The following is a 15282-nucleotide window of genomic DNA, read 5'->3' as shown; positions in this document are numbered from 1 at the left end:
CTTAATTAAACTAAGCATCTCTCTTAGGTCTTTAGTCTAAAACTAGACAAGATTACCATACCTGCAATCAACACAGATTTCATGCCTATGTAATGTCTTTACAATATAGGATATAACAAACATTCTTTCAAGTAAACTCGAACTAAGCATCCTTTATAAGTCTTATCGCATCACTAAGCAAGACTACAATGCTTGTAATCAACTTCCAATACCTACCCTGTTTAAGCAACACTATTCTAATTTAGTGTATACATCTAATACAAAGTATTAGGTATTAATATACATTTATCTTCTCAGTAACAGTACTTCTATTATTATTATTATTATTATTATTATTATTATTATTATTATTATTATTATCATGTAATAACATCATATATATATATATATATATATATATATATATATATATATATATATCTTACCACATATAGAACCATCTTTGATTCGCACAGAGTATGTCATCAAAAATACATCTAACACATATTCATGTTAATAAGCATATAATTCACATATAAATTTTCAATAACTATTTAATACTTTTAATAAATACTTCCATTAAAATTAAGTTTATGAAAGTAACTACGCACTAACCTCATTGAGGTGGAAGATCCACGGGAAAGCTAGCTTCTCGGCTAATAATTCAGTTTATCCCTTTTAAACAATAGGTTTTCTAGCAAAAAACCAGAATCTGCACGGCCAGAACTTCGAAACTGAAAACTCTATTTTTTTTGGCTGTCTGATGCTCTAGAGCTTTGCTAATAACCCTTAAAAACTCCTAAAGTTGGGCCTCAGGGGCTCAGAAAAGTTTGAGAGAGTTTTTGAAGAAATTGGGAAAGTTGTGAGGAAAGAATGAGATTTTAAAACTATTTATGGCCAAACAGGCGAGGCGCGTCATGCCCAGGCGCGCCGCATCTACTGATGTGGTTGTCTCTCCTACTGTCATGTGTGTACGTGTTAGATGCATTTTATATGCATCTTTTAGCACAATTTCCTACGTATTTCACTATAGAAAGCTAACTAACTCCCGATTATTCTTATGTATTTCGTGTTTCATGATTATTTTGTAGAATGCCCGTACTGCTCACGTTTGTTATGACTTTTCAGGGCCATTTGGAGCACATGGATGATTGCGTAAGTTCGGGATGCGTTTGTGGATGCTTTGGAGCTTAATTGGAGTCTAGACCAAGGAAGGATGCCGGGAAATAATCAATAAGTGCTTGGAAGGAGGAACGATGATGAAAGGAGCCGAAAAAGTAAGATGCGGTCGAACCTGACACACATGCGATCGCATGTATGCCTTTGCGATCGCAGGTTTGGTCGCAGGTTGCCTTCGAGGTTTTGTCGAGCCAAAAAAATTCATCAGCTAAGAAAAAAAGAAACATGCGATCGCAGGTTGGTCAAAAAGAGTCGAAATGGCAACTACTTCATTAAAAAAGTTTTGTGACACATTTTGGGTGATACATGCGATCGCAGGTTGTGCCTTTGCGATCGCAGGTACGACGTTTTGACAGCTAGACGTATAAATACAGCCCCATACTCTTTCAGTAACCCTAATTGGCGATTCCCGGCGATTCAGAGGCGATTTTCAGAGGGATTCAAGTGTAAAACGAAAATCTACAGGAGACGATTCAATTTCTTTTCGTAGTTTAGTAAGATTTATCGTTTAGAATTTAATTTCCACTATTTGTAATCCGTTTTTAGCCATGTCAGGCTAAAAACTCAGATTTCAGTTTCGCAAGACGTAACCTTTTCGTATGATTAATCATTAGGCACTATGTTTGACTATGGTTACTGTTTATTTTGATCAATTCTGTGTTAAATTGAGTGTTTGATTTTGATTTCAGTTTCTGTTGGCCACTTAAATTGTTTGTGAATCATTCTAGTCATCTAATCGTTTAGATCCGTAATTGTCTAGATTAATTAGTAAAAAGTGACATATATTGGATTAATTCTGAGATCAGGGTTAAGTCTAATATGAACCGATCAAACAAGTTTTAACGCCTCCGAGCTTATGAGAGGTATTGAACTTTACTGGGAATTACATTGTGTCTAATGCAACTTTTCTTTGTTAATCAAGAGCTTGTTTGGTTAATTTAGTAAAAAGTTAAATTTAATTTAGAGAACTTATTTTTATTAAATGATTTTTGGTAATAGAGGACATTAGAGCTTGTTAATGAACCTTCGTACCAGTTTAAGCAAGTGCATAGTCAAATATTGTGTTGAAGGTTAATTATATGATTAGGGGAGTCACCGCGAAACTGGAATTGCTTTCTCTTATTTGAATTTTCATCACTTTAAATTTAGTCATTTTCTTGTCATTTTCAATTTCTATTAGTTTAATTTTCAGAAATAACCCCCCCCCCTCCTTTATGTTTATTGCATTCATCAAGAATTAGTTCATACCATACGCAAAGAGGTGTAAACATTAGAACGTGTCCCTGAGGATCTGACCCTGCTTACCTGTACTACCTGTTAGTGCAATAAAGCAGTTTATTTTATATTTTTATTTGTTTAAATCGTGTACGACAGCGGTCTTAACAAATTGGCGCCGTTGCCGGGGACACGGTAAAACACTAATAGTTTTATGCCAAGATCTTCACGTACAGGTAATCTGATTTTTGATCCAGAGATTGAGAAGACTGCTAGGAAGCTAAAGAAGGAGGCAAAACTTCGAAAGCAACAAACAGGAACCGCAACCTCACCCACACCACAAGGCACTCCCTTGTGGAACGAACCTGAACACTCATTTCAACCTTTTCCAAAAGCACCACCTACCTCACTCGTTAACAGCCCGTTCAAAACCTATTCCTTATCATCTTCAGACAAACCCGAACTCACAGACTCTTCTGAAACTGAAATTGAATCAGACTTCATCATGAGCAAAAACGGAGATGAAGCTGAAAAAACTCTCTGTGAGTGGGCAACACAAGAGGTTACCCAGCAGCCCTTGTGTATCACCTTTCCAGAAGCTCGAAATTTTGAGCTCAAATCCGGTTTAATCCATCTGTTGCCCCCATTTCGAGGCCTTGAGAATGAAGATCCTCATAAATTTCTCAAGGAATTCCATGTTGTCTGCTCTGGAATGAAACCCCATGGAGTTACTGAAGACCAGATCAAACTCAGGGCGTTTCCCTTCTCAGTTCAAGATGCAGCAAAGGAGTGGTTATATGACCTTCCATCTGGTTCAATAACAAGCTGGAATGAACTCGCCAAACTCTTCTTAGAAAAATATTTTCCCGAGGCGAAAGTGTCAAATCTACGCAGAGAGATTTTGGGTATAAAGCAAGGCAAAAGAGAAGCTCTCCACACTTATTGGGAGCGATTCAAGAAGTTCTTAGTCCGATGCCCACAACATGGCATTAGTGCTTATCAGCTATATCAGTGTTTCTGCGAAGGATTGATACCTATGGAGAGGAGACTAATAAATGCATCTAGTGGAGGGTCACTTTCAGACATGACACCAACAGAGATCAGGGCATTAATAGAGAAGTTGGCCAATGAATCAAAACATTCAGCAACTGAGGAAGAGTGGTACCCAGACCATCCAAGAGGAGTCAAGGAGATGAGCAACGCCCACCTGGAATCCCAGATTTCAGAATTGACTAAAGTTGTCCTTTTGTTGACAAAAGAAAAAGGTATAGAGCCAAAGGTCAAACCTTGCGGGATCTGTTGCAAAATCGGGCACCAAACTGATATGTGCCCACTACTTCAGGAATATAATGAATCTGTGCAAGCTATGGGAGGATTTCAGCAAAGGCCATTTGATCAACATCGCAACAACCAAGCTAGGGGAGAGCCTCAAAATAACAATTTCCAACCAAGACCTCAACAGAACTTTCAGCAAAGAAACCAATACCAAGCTCCACCTGGGTTTCAGCAACCTTTTCAGCAAAATCAGCACCAAAGCAATTTTCAGCAACCACCTATTCAGTCACGAGCTAGTAGTTCCAGCATGTCTTTGGAAGACATAGTTAAAAGTCTTGCTACCAGTACCCAAGCTTTCCAGAATGAAACAAAGTCCAGCATCAAAAATCTGGAGCAGCAGGTATCACAACTCGCGAACTCCATGAGCAAACTGGAAGCACAAACTCAAGGAAAATTCCCATCTCACTGAGAAGAACCCGAAGCACAATGTGTGTGCTGTCACCCTCAGAAGTGGTAAAAACTACAAATGACCAGTTCAGCAAGAAGATGAGGAAGAAGACATCGTGGTTGAGCAAGAATCTGAGTCAACTAAAGAGGTGCAGAAAAAACATAGACCTGCTGAAGCTGAAGTGAAAATTACCCCTCCTCCTTTTCCCTCAAGACTGAAAAACACGAAAAAAGAAAATAAGGATAAAGAGATTATGGATTTCTTCAGAAAATTTGAGGTAAACATTCCCCGTCTTGATGCAATTAAACAACTACCCCGATATGCTAAATTTTTAAAAGAGTTGTGTACTTTAAAAAGAAAATTAAAAGGAAACGAAACAGTTAAAGTAAGCGAGAATGTTTCAGCTGTTTTACAGGAAACGTTACCCCCAAAGTGCAAGGATCCAGGAGTATTTACTGTTCCTTGCAAGTTGGGGAACCTTTCAGTTCTGCGAGCTATGTTGGACTTAGGAGCTTCTATAAATGTTTTGCTATACTCACTTTTTAAAACTATCGGGGTAGGGCCTTTAAAAAGAACAGGAGTCATCATTCAGTTAGTTGATCGTTCTCTGGTGCACCCAAAAGGTGTGCTGGAAGACGTTTTGGTTCAAGTGAATGAACGCATATTCCAAGCTAATTTCTATGTTTTGGATATGGGAGATGACGACTCACCAAACTCAGGTTCCATTCTTTTGGGGAGACCATTTTCAAAAACTGCCAGAACCAAAATAGATGTTTATGATGGTACCCTTTCAATGGAATTTGATGGTGAAGTTATCAACTTCAATATTTATGATGCCATGCGTTATCCTGACGATGTTTCAGAGCACCTGAAATATGATGCCATGCTGAAGTTACCAATTTCTAACTCCAAGCTTTTTCCTTCTGTAGTGCAAGCCCCCATCTTGGAGCTGAAGACACTTCCAGAGCACCTGAAATATGCATATCTTGGAGAAAAAGAAACATTACCATTTATCATATCCAACAAGCTGTCAGAAAAAGAAGAGTTAGATCTGATCAGAATTCTGAAGGAGTACAAAAGCGCAATTGGGTGGACTATTGCAGACATTAAAGGACTCAGCCAATCTCTTTTCATGCACAAAATTTTGATGGAAGAAGATTATAAGCCATCGCGAGAAGCCCAACGCAGATTAAACCCACCAATGATGGAGGTGGTTAAAAAAGAAGTTATGAAGTTACTGGATACTGGGATGATATACCCAGTTTCTGACAGCAAGTGGGTCAGCTCAGTTCAAGTTGTTCCAAAGAAGGTTGGAGTGACAGTGGTAGAGAACAAAGAAGGGGAGTTGGTTCCAACTCGGGTTCAGAACGGATGGCACGTTTGTATTGACTACAGAAAATTAAACGCAGCCACCCGGAAAGATCATTTTCCTCTCCCATTTATAGATCAGACGCTAGAGAGACTTGCTGGAAAATCCCACTACTGCTGCTTGGATGGATTTGCAGGTTTCCATCAGATTCCAGTTGCTCCAGAAGACCAGGAGAAAACGACTTTCACCTGCCCTTTCGGGACATTCGCGTATAGGCGTATGCCCTTTGGACTACGCAACGCACCCGCTACCTTTCAAAGGTGTATGGTTAGTATTTTCTCTGAGTATGTCGAAAATACCATAGAAGTCTTCATGGATAATTTTACCGTCTATGGAGACTCCTTTGATAATTGTTTGAAAAACCTCACAAAAATTTTACAAAGATGTATAGAAACAGACCTGGTCTTAAATTTTGAACAATGTCACTTTATGGTTGACCAAGGTCTGATTCTCGGACATATTGTTTCAAAAAGATATTTGGAAGTCGATAAAGCAAAAATAGATGTGATAAAGAGCTTACCCTACCCGAAGAATGTTCGGGAAGTGCATTCCTTTCTTGGTCATGCAGGGTTTTACAGGAGGTTTATAAAATATTTTTCAAAGATATCAGTTCCCATGTGCCAGTTATTGCAGAAAGACGCTGAATTTAACTTCAATGAAGATTGCAAGAAGGGTTTTGATGTGCTGAAAAGTCTTCTTACTTCTTCCCCCATCATTCAGCCCCCAGATTGGAGTTTACCATTCGAGATAATGTGTGACGCCAGTAACACTGCTGTTGGAGCTGTTCTAGGACAGAGAAAAGATCGGGTTCCCCACGTTATATATTATGCATCAAAAACTTTGGACAGCGCCCAAGCAAATTACTCCCCCACAGAAAAAGAGTTGCTGTCAATTGTTTTTGCATTAGAGAAATTCAAACAATATTTGTTGGGCACAAAAGTTATAATCTTTTCGGATCACGCAGCCATTCGGTACCTTCTTGCCAAAAAGGACTCAAAGCCAAGGTTGATTAGATGGATTTTGCTGCTACAGGAATTTGATATAGAGATTAAGGACAAAAGTGGGAGAGAAAATTTGGTATCTGATCATTTGAGCCGACTCACCCCACCTAAAGACCCGACACCGATCCGCGAAACATTTCCTGACGAGCATCTATTCGCTGTTCAGAACCCTCCTCGGTTTGCTGATATAGTAAACTACTTGGTTTCCAGAGAACTCTCTTCAGATCTTACACGAGCCCAAAAAGTTAAAATAAAGAAGGAGGGGAAAAGATATGTTTGGGACGGGCCGTATCTATGGACACACTGTGCTGATCAGGTGATTAGAAGATGTGTACCTCAAGATGAAGTCAAGTCAATCTTGAATTTCTGCCATTCAGAAGCTTATGGAGGGCATTATGGTCCACAACGAACCGCACGCAAGGTCTTGTACAGCGGTCTTTATTGGCCTCATATTTTTCGTGACTCTTTTCTATTTTGCAAAACCTGTGAAAGGTGTCAAATGACTGGGTCTTTGACATCTCGTAATCAGATGCCACTTACTTCAATCTTAATATGTGAAATCTTTGACGTTTGGGGTATAGATTTCATGGGTCTGTTTCCGCCTTCTTTCGGGTTTGTGTACATCTTACTTGTTGTGGATTACGTGTCTAAATAGGTCGAGGCAAAAGCTACACGAACAGACGATGCCAAGGTTGTAGTTGATTTTGTCAAGACAAATATATTTGCTAGGTTTGGGACACCAAAAGCCATTATTAGTGATCGGGGTACGCATTTCTGCAACCGCATCCTCGAAGCAGTACTCAAGAAATATGGTGTCACACATCGGGTATCCACAGCATACCACCTGCAAACCAATGGGCAGGATGAAGCTTCAAACAGACAGATTGAGGGCATTATAGAGAAAACCATCAATCCAGTCAAGAAAGATTGGAGTATTAGATTGGATGATGTGTTATGGGCTCAACGGACAGCATACAAGACTTCTTTCGGTATGTCACCATATCGAATAGTTTTTGGCAAACCTTGTCGATTGTCGGTTGAATTGGAGCATCGAGCATATTGGGCTGTCAAAAATTTGAATATGAGCATGGATGAAGCTGGCAAGAAAATAAGATTGGATATCCAAGAGTTAGAAGAAATTAGGAATAATGCTTACGAAAACGAAGCAATCTATAAGGAGAAGACGAAAGCGTTTCACGACAAGATGATCTCGCGAAAGGTATTTACTACCGGTCAAAAGGTACTCTTATACCATTCTCGTTTCAAACTTATTTCTGGTAAATTGAGGTCTCGTTGGGTGGGACCTTATGTTGTTACTAACGTGTTTGATCATGGTGCTATAGAAATTAAGAGTGAACAAACAGGAAAGATTTTTAAGGTAAATGGTCACCGTCTCAAACCATTTTACGAAGGGTTTCAAGTTACAAATGAAGAAGTGGAGGTAGTCGAGGTCCCGACTTACCGCAATTGAGGAAACCAAGTAACAACGTCGAGCCAACGACAGTAAAAACGGGCAGCTTACCGGGTGGCAACCCGGGCATTTGTTTTGGTTTCGTTTTATTTTGAAACTTCTTTTTAATTTTTGTGTGTTTTTAGCTACTTAGGTCGTCTCTTTTTAACTGAATCGTGTTTTTTAAAATAAGAAGGAACAGGGAGAATTTGAATTTTTTTGAAAAATACAGTTTTGGTGGAACCTGCGACCGCAAGCCCAGTCTTTGCGATCGCAGGTTATGCATTTTGAGGTCGCAGCACGTCATCGAGGTTTTTTGGAACATTTTTCACGAAAAAAAGGGGTCCCTGCGATCGCAGTATCATTTGTAACCAACACACTCCAAAAATTCTCTCTGAAATCCACTATATTTCGAGTTCTTTCACCAACGAACACCCAAATCGCTTGTTTTTCTTCCAAATCAAGAAAATAGGTATCAATCACACTATTCACGTAGACCAGATATGTACTATCTTCCATACCCCCATCACGAGTTTATCCCAGCCCACCCCCCGCTTTCGACGTACGCGAGTTTTGGTACTCCATCACTGGTTTGGAGTCTTATGATTCAGCCCAATCCGTACAGACTAGTATCGTGCACCCTGTTCTCAAAATTGCATTGAAAATTATATGCAATATCATTTATGCACGGCTTGAGACTACCAAAGCTGGCAAAGCCGAGCTTTTCCTTTTGTGGTGCATGATCACCGGGTCGCACCGCCCGCATTTTGGTGATATTATCATCAAACGATTCCATAGAGTTATAGCCCTTCGCACCAGCGGTGCAATTCGTTGTGGTGGTCTGATTTCTGTCATTTCTCGCGCCCTCGTGCCGCAATCTCCTCCGTGGTACACCTTCTTTGCGGGTGATTCTTTCCGTTTGACCCTGCAGACCCTTCGGCCTATACACATGCTTCGTATTGCCCTAGGTGGGTATGTTTGGATGCAGGGTCGCTCCACTTACTTCACGGTCACTGGCCCTGATGACATCGCTCTCGCTGAACCCATTAGCGACACTGTGTGGATTCTTCCGTCGAACCTTGCACCACCTCTTCGCCTACGTAGGGCACAGCAGGCCAGGAAGCCACAGTCTGATCGACCATCTTCGTCCACTCAGCACCCAAACTACACGGACGCCACACCTATTTCCTTTAGCCAGCCTGATCCCATGCAGACTGACTTTCAGGATCAGCCCCCACCCACCCAGCCATCTCACCCTCACCCCAACTCCCCCTTCACTTACTAGCATTATCTTGACCTACTTGGGGATATTGCTTCCCTTTAGCAGACGATGACTGGTCTTCGCCTCGACTATCAGCTATATAGCACTCAGGTTACCGACTATCGTGGCGAGCTCTTAGGTCTGCGCGACGATTTCGACGATTTCCGCAATAATTTCTTCTGTCGCTATGCTCCCCCGTCCGAATAGTCGTCTTCCACTCCTCCCTAAGCATTGAGGACAATGCTTAATTTTAAGCTTGGGGAGGGGATTTCCTATCTTTTTGTAAAAAGTTTTTATTTTGTCTTTTTTTGTTTAAAAAAAAAATTTAAAAAGTTAAAAAAATCCAAAAATATTTTTCATTTATGTTTCTTTTATTTGTCATTTTATTTCTTCCTAGTTCTTCTAAAATATTTTCATTTTGTTGCATTCTGCATTTGCATAAAAAAAAGATTTTCTGTTTTTCATTTTTTTTATTTTTGTTAAAAAAAATGCACGAGATGATGACATTCTTTACATACGATAGCTCCATGAAGTGGGATATTGAGAATTGAAAATGAAAAAAATCCGAAGCGACTTGATTGTTATTGGAAGTGTAGAATTAGTTGTCATAACCAGGGGACCCAAGACACCGTGATTCGAGACCCCGGCCTTAGATAATAAACAAAAGTGGCGTACTGAAACGTTTTTTGGGCGGTAATAACAACTCTAGGATGATTTTCTTATTAATGTTTAGAAAGAATCTTTATCGGCAACTCTGAACCCACAGAACATGGCCCTATTAGTTAACACGCGTTACCCCTCGCGGTAACAAAGAGCTTAAGTATTAGATCCACACAGTCAAGAATGAAGGAAGGGTACAACGTCATATCCAGTACCCAAATCAAAGAATTTCAAGCGCTCAATTGAAGAAACTTCAAGAAATTCCAAAGAAAAAAAAAAGAGATTGAAGAAATCAAGCTCAAAACGGAGTATAAATCAAAGTTCAATCAAGTTAGAAGCCGTTCCAAAGTTACATCTGGCGAATAAAGAACTGTGTGATATGATACTTGTGGCTCTCGAAAAAGTGAAAGCATAGAGCTCGGGCTCCTACGGGGGTTGGCCCTTGCTGCTTCGGTGAAAGCTGATTTGGCCGTGTGGGTTCTTAAGGATGCGTCGATTCTGATTCTTGGCCATCTAGTCTTAAGGACATGAGATCCGGACTATGTTATTTTCGCTCATAAACCTAATTAAGGTACAAAGTTTAAATAAAACTAGAGTTGAATTATTGTGTTACACCGTTTTGTGGTCTTCCTTACTTTGGGAGTCTATGATACATGAAAGGTAGCAGGATGGATGCTTTGGTGTTAGTGATTGGAGCCCATTATCGATCTAACGTCTGATTGTAAATATATATATATATATATATATATATATATATATATATATATATATATATATATAATATTAAAAGTAAAAAAAAAGCATGTTTCATTTTAGTTGTTCGTTTTTCATTTGCATATTATTTTGGTTCATTGTTCAGTTTCTTTATCTTTGCATGCATATTTTATGTTTAGCTTTAGTAGTTCTCATTATTTAGGTTGTCATTTTCAATTTGACGTGTGTTTAGGTTATTCCTTTATTGCCCTTAGCCTCAATTCTGTTTCCAAAGTTATTTTTTCCTTACTTGAGGGTAAGTAACGTCTAAGCTTGGGGAGGTTTGTTAGATGCATTTTATATGCATCTTTTAGCACTATTTCCTACGTATTTCACTATACAAAGCTAACTAACTCCCGATTATTCTTATGTATTTCGTGTTTCATGATTATTTTGTAGAATGCCCATACTGCTCACGTTTGTTATAACTTTTCAGGGCCATTTGGAGCACATGGATGATTGCGCAAGTTCGGGATGCGTTTGTGGATGCTTTGGAGCTTAATTGGAGTCTAGACCAAGGAAGGATGTCGGGAAATGATCAAGAACTGCTTGGAAGGAGCAACGATGATCAAAAGAGCCAAAAAAAAAAGTAACATGTGATCGAACCTTACACAACTGCGATCGCAGGTATGCCTTTGCGATCGCAGGTTTGGTCGCAGGTTGCCTTCGAGGTTTTGTCGAGCCAAAAAAATTCATCAGCTAAGAAAAAAAGAAACTTGCGATCGCAGGTTGTGCCTTTGCGATTGCAGGTTGGTCAAAAAGAGTCGAAATGGCAACGTACTTCATTAAAAAGTTATGTGACACATTATGGGTGATACATGCGTTTGCAGGTTGTGCCTTTGCGATCATAGGTACGGCGTTTTGACAGCTAGACGTATAAATACAGCCCCATACCCTTTCAGTAACCCTAATTGGCGATTTCTGGCGATTCAGAGGCGATTTTCAGAGGGATTCAAGCGTAGAACGAAAATCTACAGGAGACGATTCAATTTCTATTCGTAGTTTAGTAAGATTTATCGTTTAGACTTTAATTTCCACTGTTTGTAATCCGTTTTTAGCCATGTCAGGCTAAAAACTCAGATTTCAGTTTCGCAAGACGTAACCTTTTCGTATGATTAATCATTAGGCACTATGTTTGACTATGATTACTGTTTAGTTTGATCAATTCTGTGTTAAATTGAGTGTTTGATTTTGATTTCAGTTTCTGTTGGCCACTTTAAATTGTTTGTGAATGATTCTATTCATCTAATTATTTAGATCTGTAATTGTCTAGATTAATTAGTAAAAAGTGACATATATTGTATTAATTCTGAGATTAGGGTTAAGTCTAATATGAACCGATCAAACAAGTTTTAACGCCTTCGAGCTTATGAGAGGTATTGAACTTTACTGGGAATTACACTGTGTCTAATGCAACTTTTCTTTCTTAATCAAGAGCTTGTTTGGTTAATTTAGTAAAAAGTTATATTTAATTTAAAGAACTTATTTTGATTAAATGATTTTTGGTAATAGAGGTCATTAGACCTTGTTATTGAACCTTAGTACCAGTTTAAGCAACTGCATAGTCAAATATTGTGTTGATGGCTAATTATATGATTAGGGGAGTCACCGCGAAACTGGAATTCCTTTCTCTTATTTGAATTTTCATCACTTTAAATTTAGTCATTTTCTTGTCATTTTCAATTTCTATTAGTTTAATTTTCAGAAATAACCCCCCCCCCCCTTATGTTTATTGCATTCATCAAGAATTAGTTCATACCTTACGCAAAGAGGTGTAAACGTTAGAACGTGTCCCTAAGGATCTGACCCTGCTTACCTGTACTACCTGTTAGTGCAATAAAGCAGTTTATTTTATATTTTTATTTGTTTAAATCGTGTAGGACAGCGGTCTTAATAGTACGTCATAGAGGGGAAGGAAAGGATGTGGTGGTCATACGTGTCACACATCCTTTGATCCACGTCGTCGAGTCGGTTGCTGCTCATATCTCACCACGTGTCACGAATTTATAGATGCATCTTATTAGAAATACTTGGTCTCTGACTTTGCCACATGGCACCCTCCGGTGGTGCCACGTCTTCAAATTTTCGGGAATTTTTCCTAATCTTCAAAAAATCATAATTTTCGCATATGAGCTTCATTTTCGATATTATCTATATCCACGCAACTTTCCTTTAGATCTCAACAACTAACTCATATTCTATTTTAAATACATACTTTTATATAGATTACACTTTTAAAATCCGTGTGAAAATCATAACTCCTTCACACGAACTCCGTTCTCAGCTGTCTCTATATCGATGGATTCGTATTTACGAGATCTTTAACTCTCATTTACATTGGTTTGTCTAACAATCAACTGATAGATTACTTAGGGTAATAAGCAACCTATATTTGATTCATCTTTTATGACACATTTTTCTGTATAGGGCTGAACGCGAAACTTTGAAAAATCATAACTTCTTCATACAAAGTGAGATTTGTGTGTTCTTTATACCGACGAAATCGTCATCGCGACTACTACAACTTTCATCATAACTATTTATCCTAAAGACTAGTTTATTTTTAAATGTTTATTTATCATGATTCATTAAATTTATCATAATGTTTTATACAAATATTATATGCCCATACTATTTCTCCATAAAACATGTACGCAATATATAAATATCATTTATATAACATGTATTGCGCACAAAGGATTCATATTTATATAATATTTATAATCCTTAAAATGTTTAGCCCAAACTCGCGGGCGCTACACTCGTTATTCCTTACAGGAGGGAGCTCCGATGATTTGGAGGTTAAAGGTGGGTCAAGTGGTGTTCTAGAATGTTTATGGCTTCGATTGAGCATTAAGAACACTTGAGGTAATCATATTCTCCATTTTCAAGCTAATTAGGGCTTAATGGTGTTTTTAATGATTTGAGTTAGTTATGTTAAATTATGTTAAGATAACTTGTTAATAGTGTTTAATCAAGTGTTGAGAAGCCTTGAACAAGCTTTGCATGTGATCTCCATGAGAAGGATCAACCCAATGAGAGTTAGGGTTTGAAACCCAAACTAGGGAAACTATGAATTGATGCATTAGATGTAAATTATAATGGATTACATATTATTAGGTGATAAATTCATTGATTGAATTGAATTTAGAAGTAGCGAATGAAATATTAGAATTATGATAAATTAATGATCATTTTGACATTTAGAAGTAGATAAGATTTTAATAGGCTAAGACAAGTTTTAACGAACTTGATATGTTGTATAAATAGGCCTTCAGCAAGAGCATGAGCCTAGATGCATCAATTGAAGAAAGGATCTAAAAAGGGTAGTTCGTTTTCACTAACTAACAATGTGAGTTATTACTCTCTCTCTCTCTCTCTTGTTAATGATATATATATATATATATATATATATATATATATATATATATATATATATATATATATATATATATATGTATGTATGTATGTATGTATGTTGGTATGTTAGATTCATTTATCTGAGCATGATAAAGAGAAAGAAAGAATAGGATGATATGTACTATGATCCTATGTAAGATTATGTACTTGTGGTTATACACTTATGATCATGTACTTGAGCATACATGTATAACCAAAGTATGTTTAGATGTATAGAGAAAGAACAAAAGTATTATGAGTAATATCCTCGAGAGTAGATAAAGAAAGAATGGGTTTATATGTATTATGATCTTATGTAGGAGTAGATGATGAGAAAAGGTATTTGTGGATACCTAAGAGATTCAAGATAGAGACAGAGAATGGTTATATGTAGTATAATCATAAGTGTACGTATGTATGTCAAGACTTGTATGATATTGTGTAGAATACCTAAATTTAATAGACATAGATAAAATTAAGTAATTAACGAGTTACGTACCAGATGTGTAGTAGAAAATATCTTAAAGAGATATATTGCCCATGGTACAAATATTGTGTGACACGTCAAGTAATATATATAAATATGTTAAATAGATGATTCATTTGGGAAAGAAATAAAGGTTACTTCAGGGACAAGACCTTCAGGAATAACAGTATGATTCCTTCGGGAATGTGATCATGTCCCTGCGGGGAGAAGAGATGATGGTCCCTTTGGGGATGTAGATAGATGGTTCCTATAGGAATCCATATTGTGTATGATTAGAGAAGATAGAGAAAAGGTTCCATGAGAGGAACAAAATAAGAGAGTTATTTGTAAGAACTTAGAGATAAATCGTGAGGGATTAAGAGTAAGGAATCTGTGAGGGATTAGAGATCTTTGAGGGATCAAGATGAAGATTATGAGATGAATCAAGAAGGGTACAAGAAGTCATGGTAAGTGTAACAGAGTGATTTTTACCATAAGTTTTTTTGCATTTTTATAATAGAAAAACCACAAGTGTCATAAAAATCCAAGTCATGAAAGATCCTAGGTACATCAATACAGTCATCCAAATCAGAGTATCAAAAGGTGAAAATCATAAAATCTGCGAGTTGGAGTGTACAGACAAGCCTTCACCTTCCCGTGATCATCCGAAGTACCTTAAACACATTTAGTACACAACTGTAACATAAAGCGTAGTGAGTCCTTCCCAAAATATCAATACCACACATCAGAATATATAACTATGGATTATTAGCAACCCTGGTGATTATCAAAAATCCAAGTGGGATAACCGCACACCCTGGGGACTA

The sequence above is a fragment of the Lactuca virosa genome, chromosome 5 (assembly GCF_052849685.1).
Source record: "Lactuca virosa cultivar CGN04683 chromosome 5, Lactuca_virosa_CGN04683_v6, whole genome shotgun sequence".
Classification (NCBI taxonomy): domain Eukaryota; kingdom Viridiplantae; phylum Streptophyta; class Magnoliopsida; order Asterales; family Asteraceae; genus Lactuca; species Lactuca virosa.
This window is presented reverse-complemented; position numbering follows the sequence as displayed.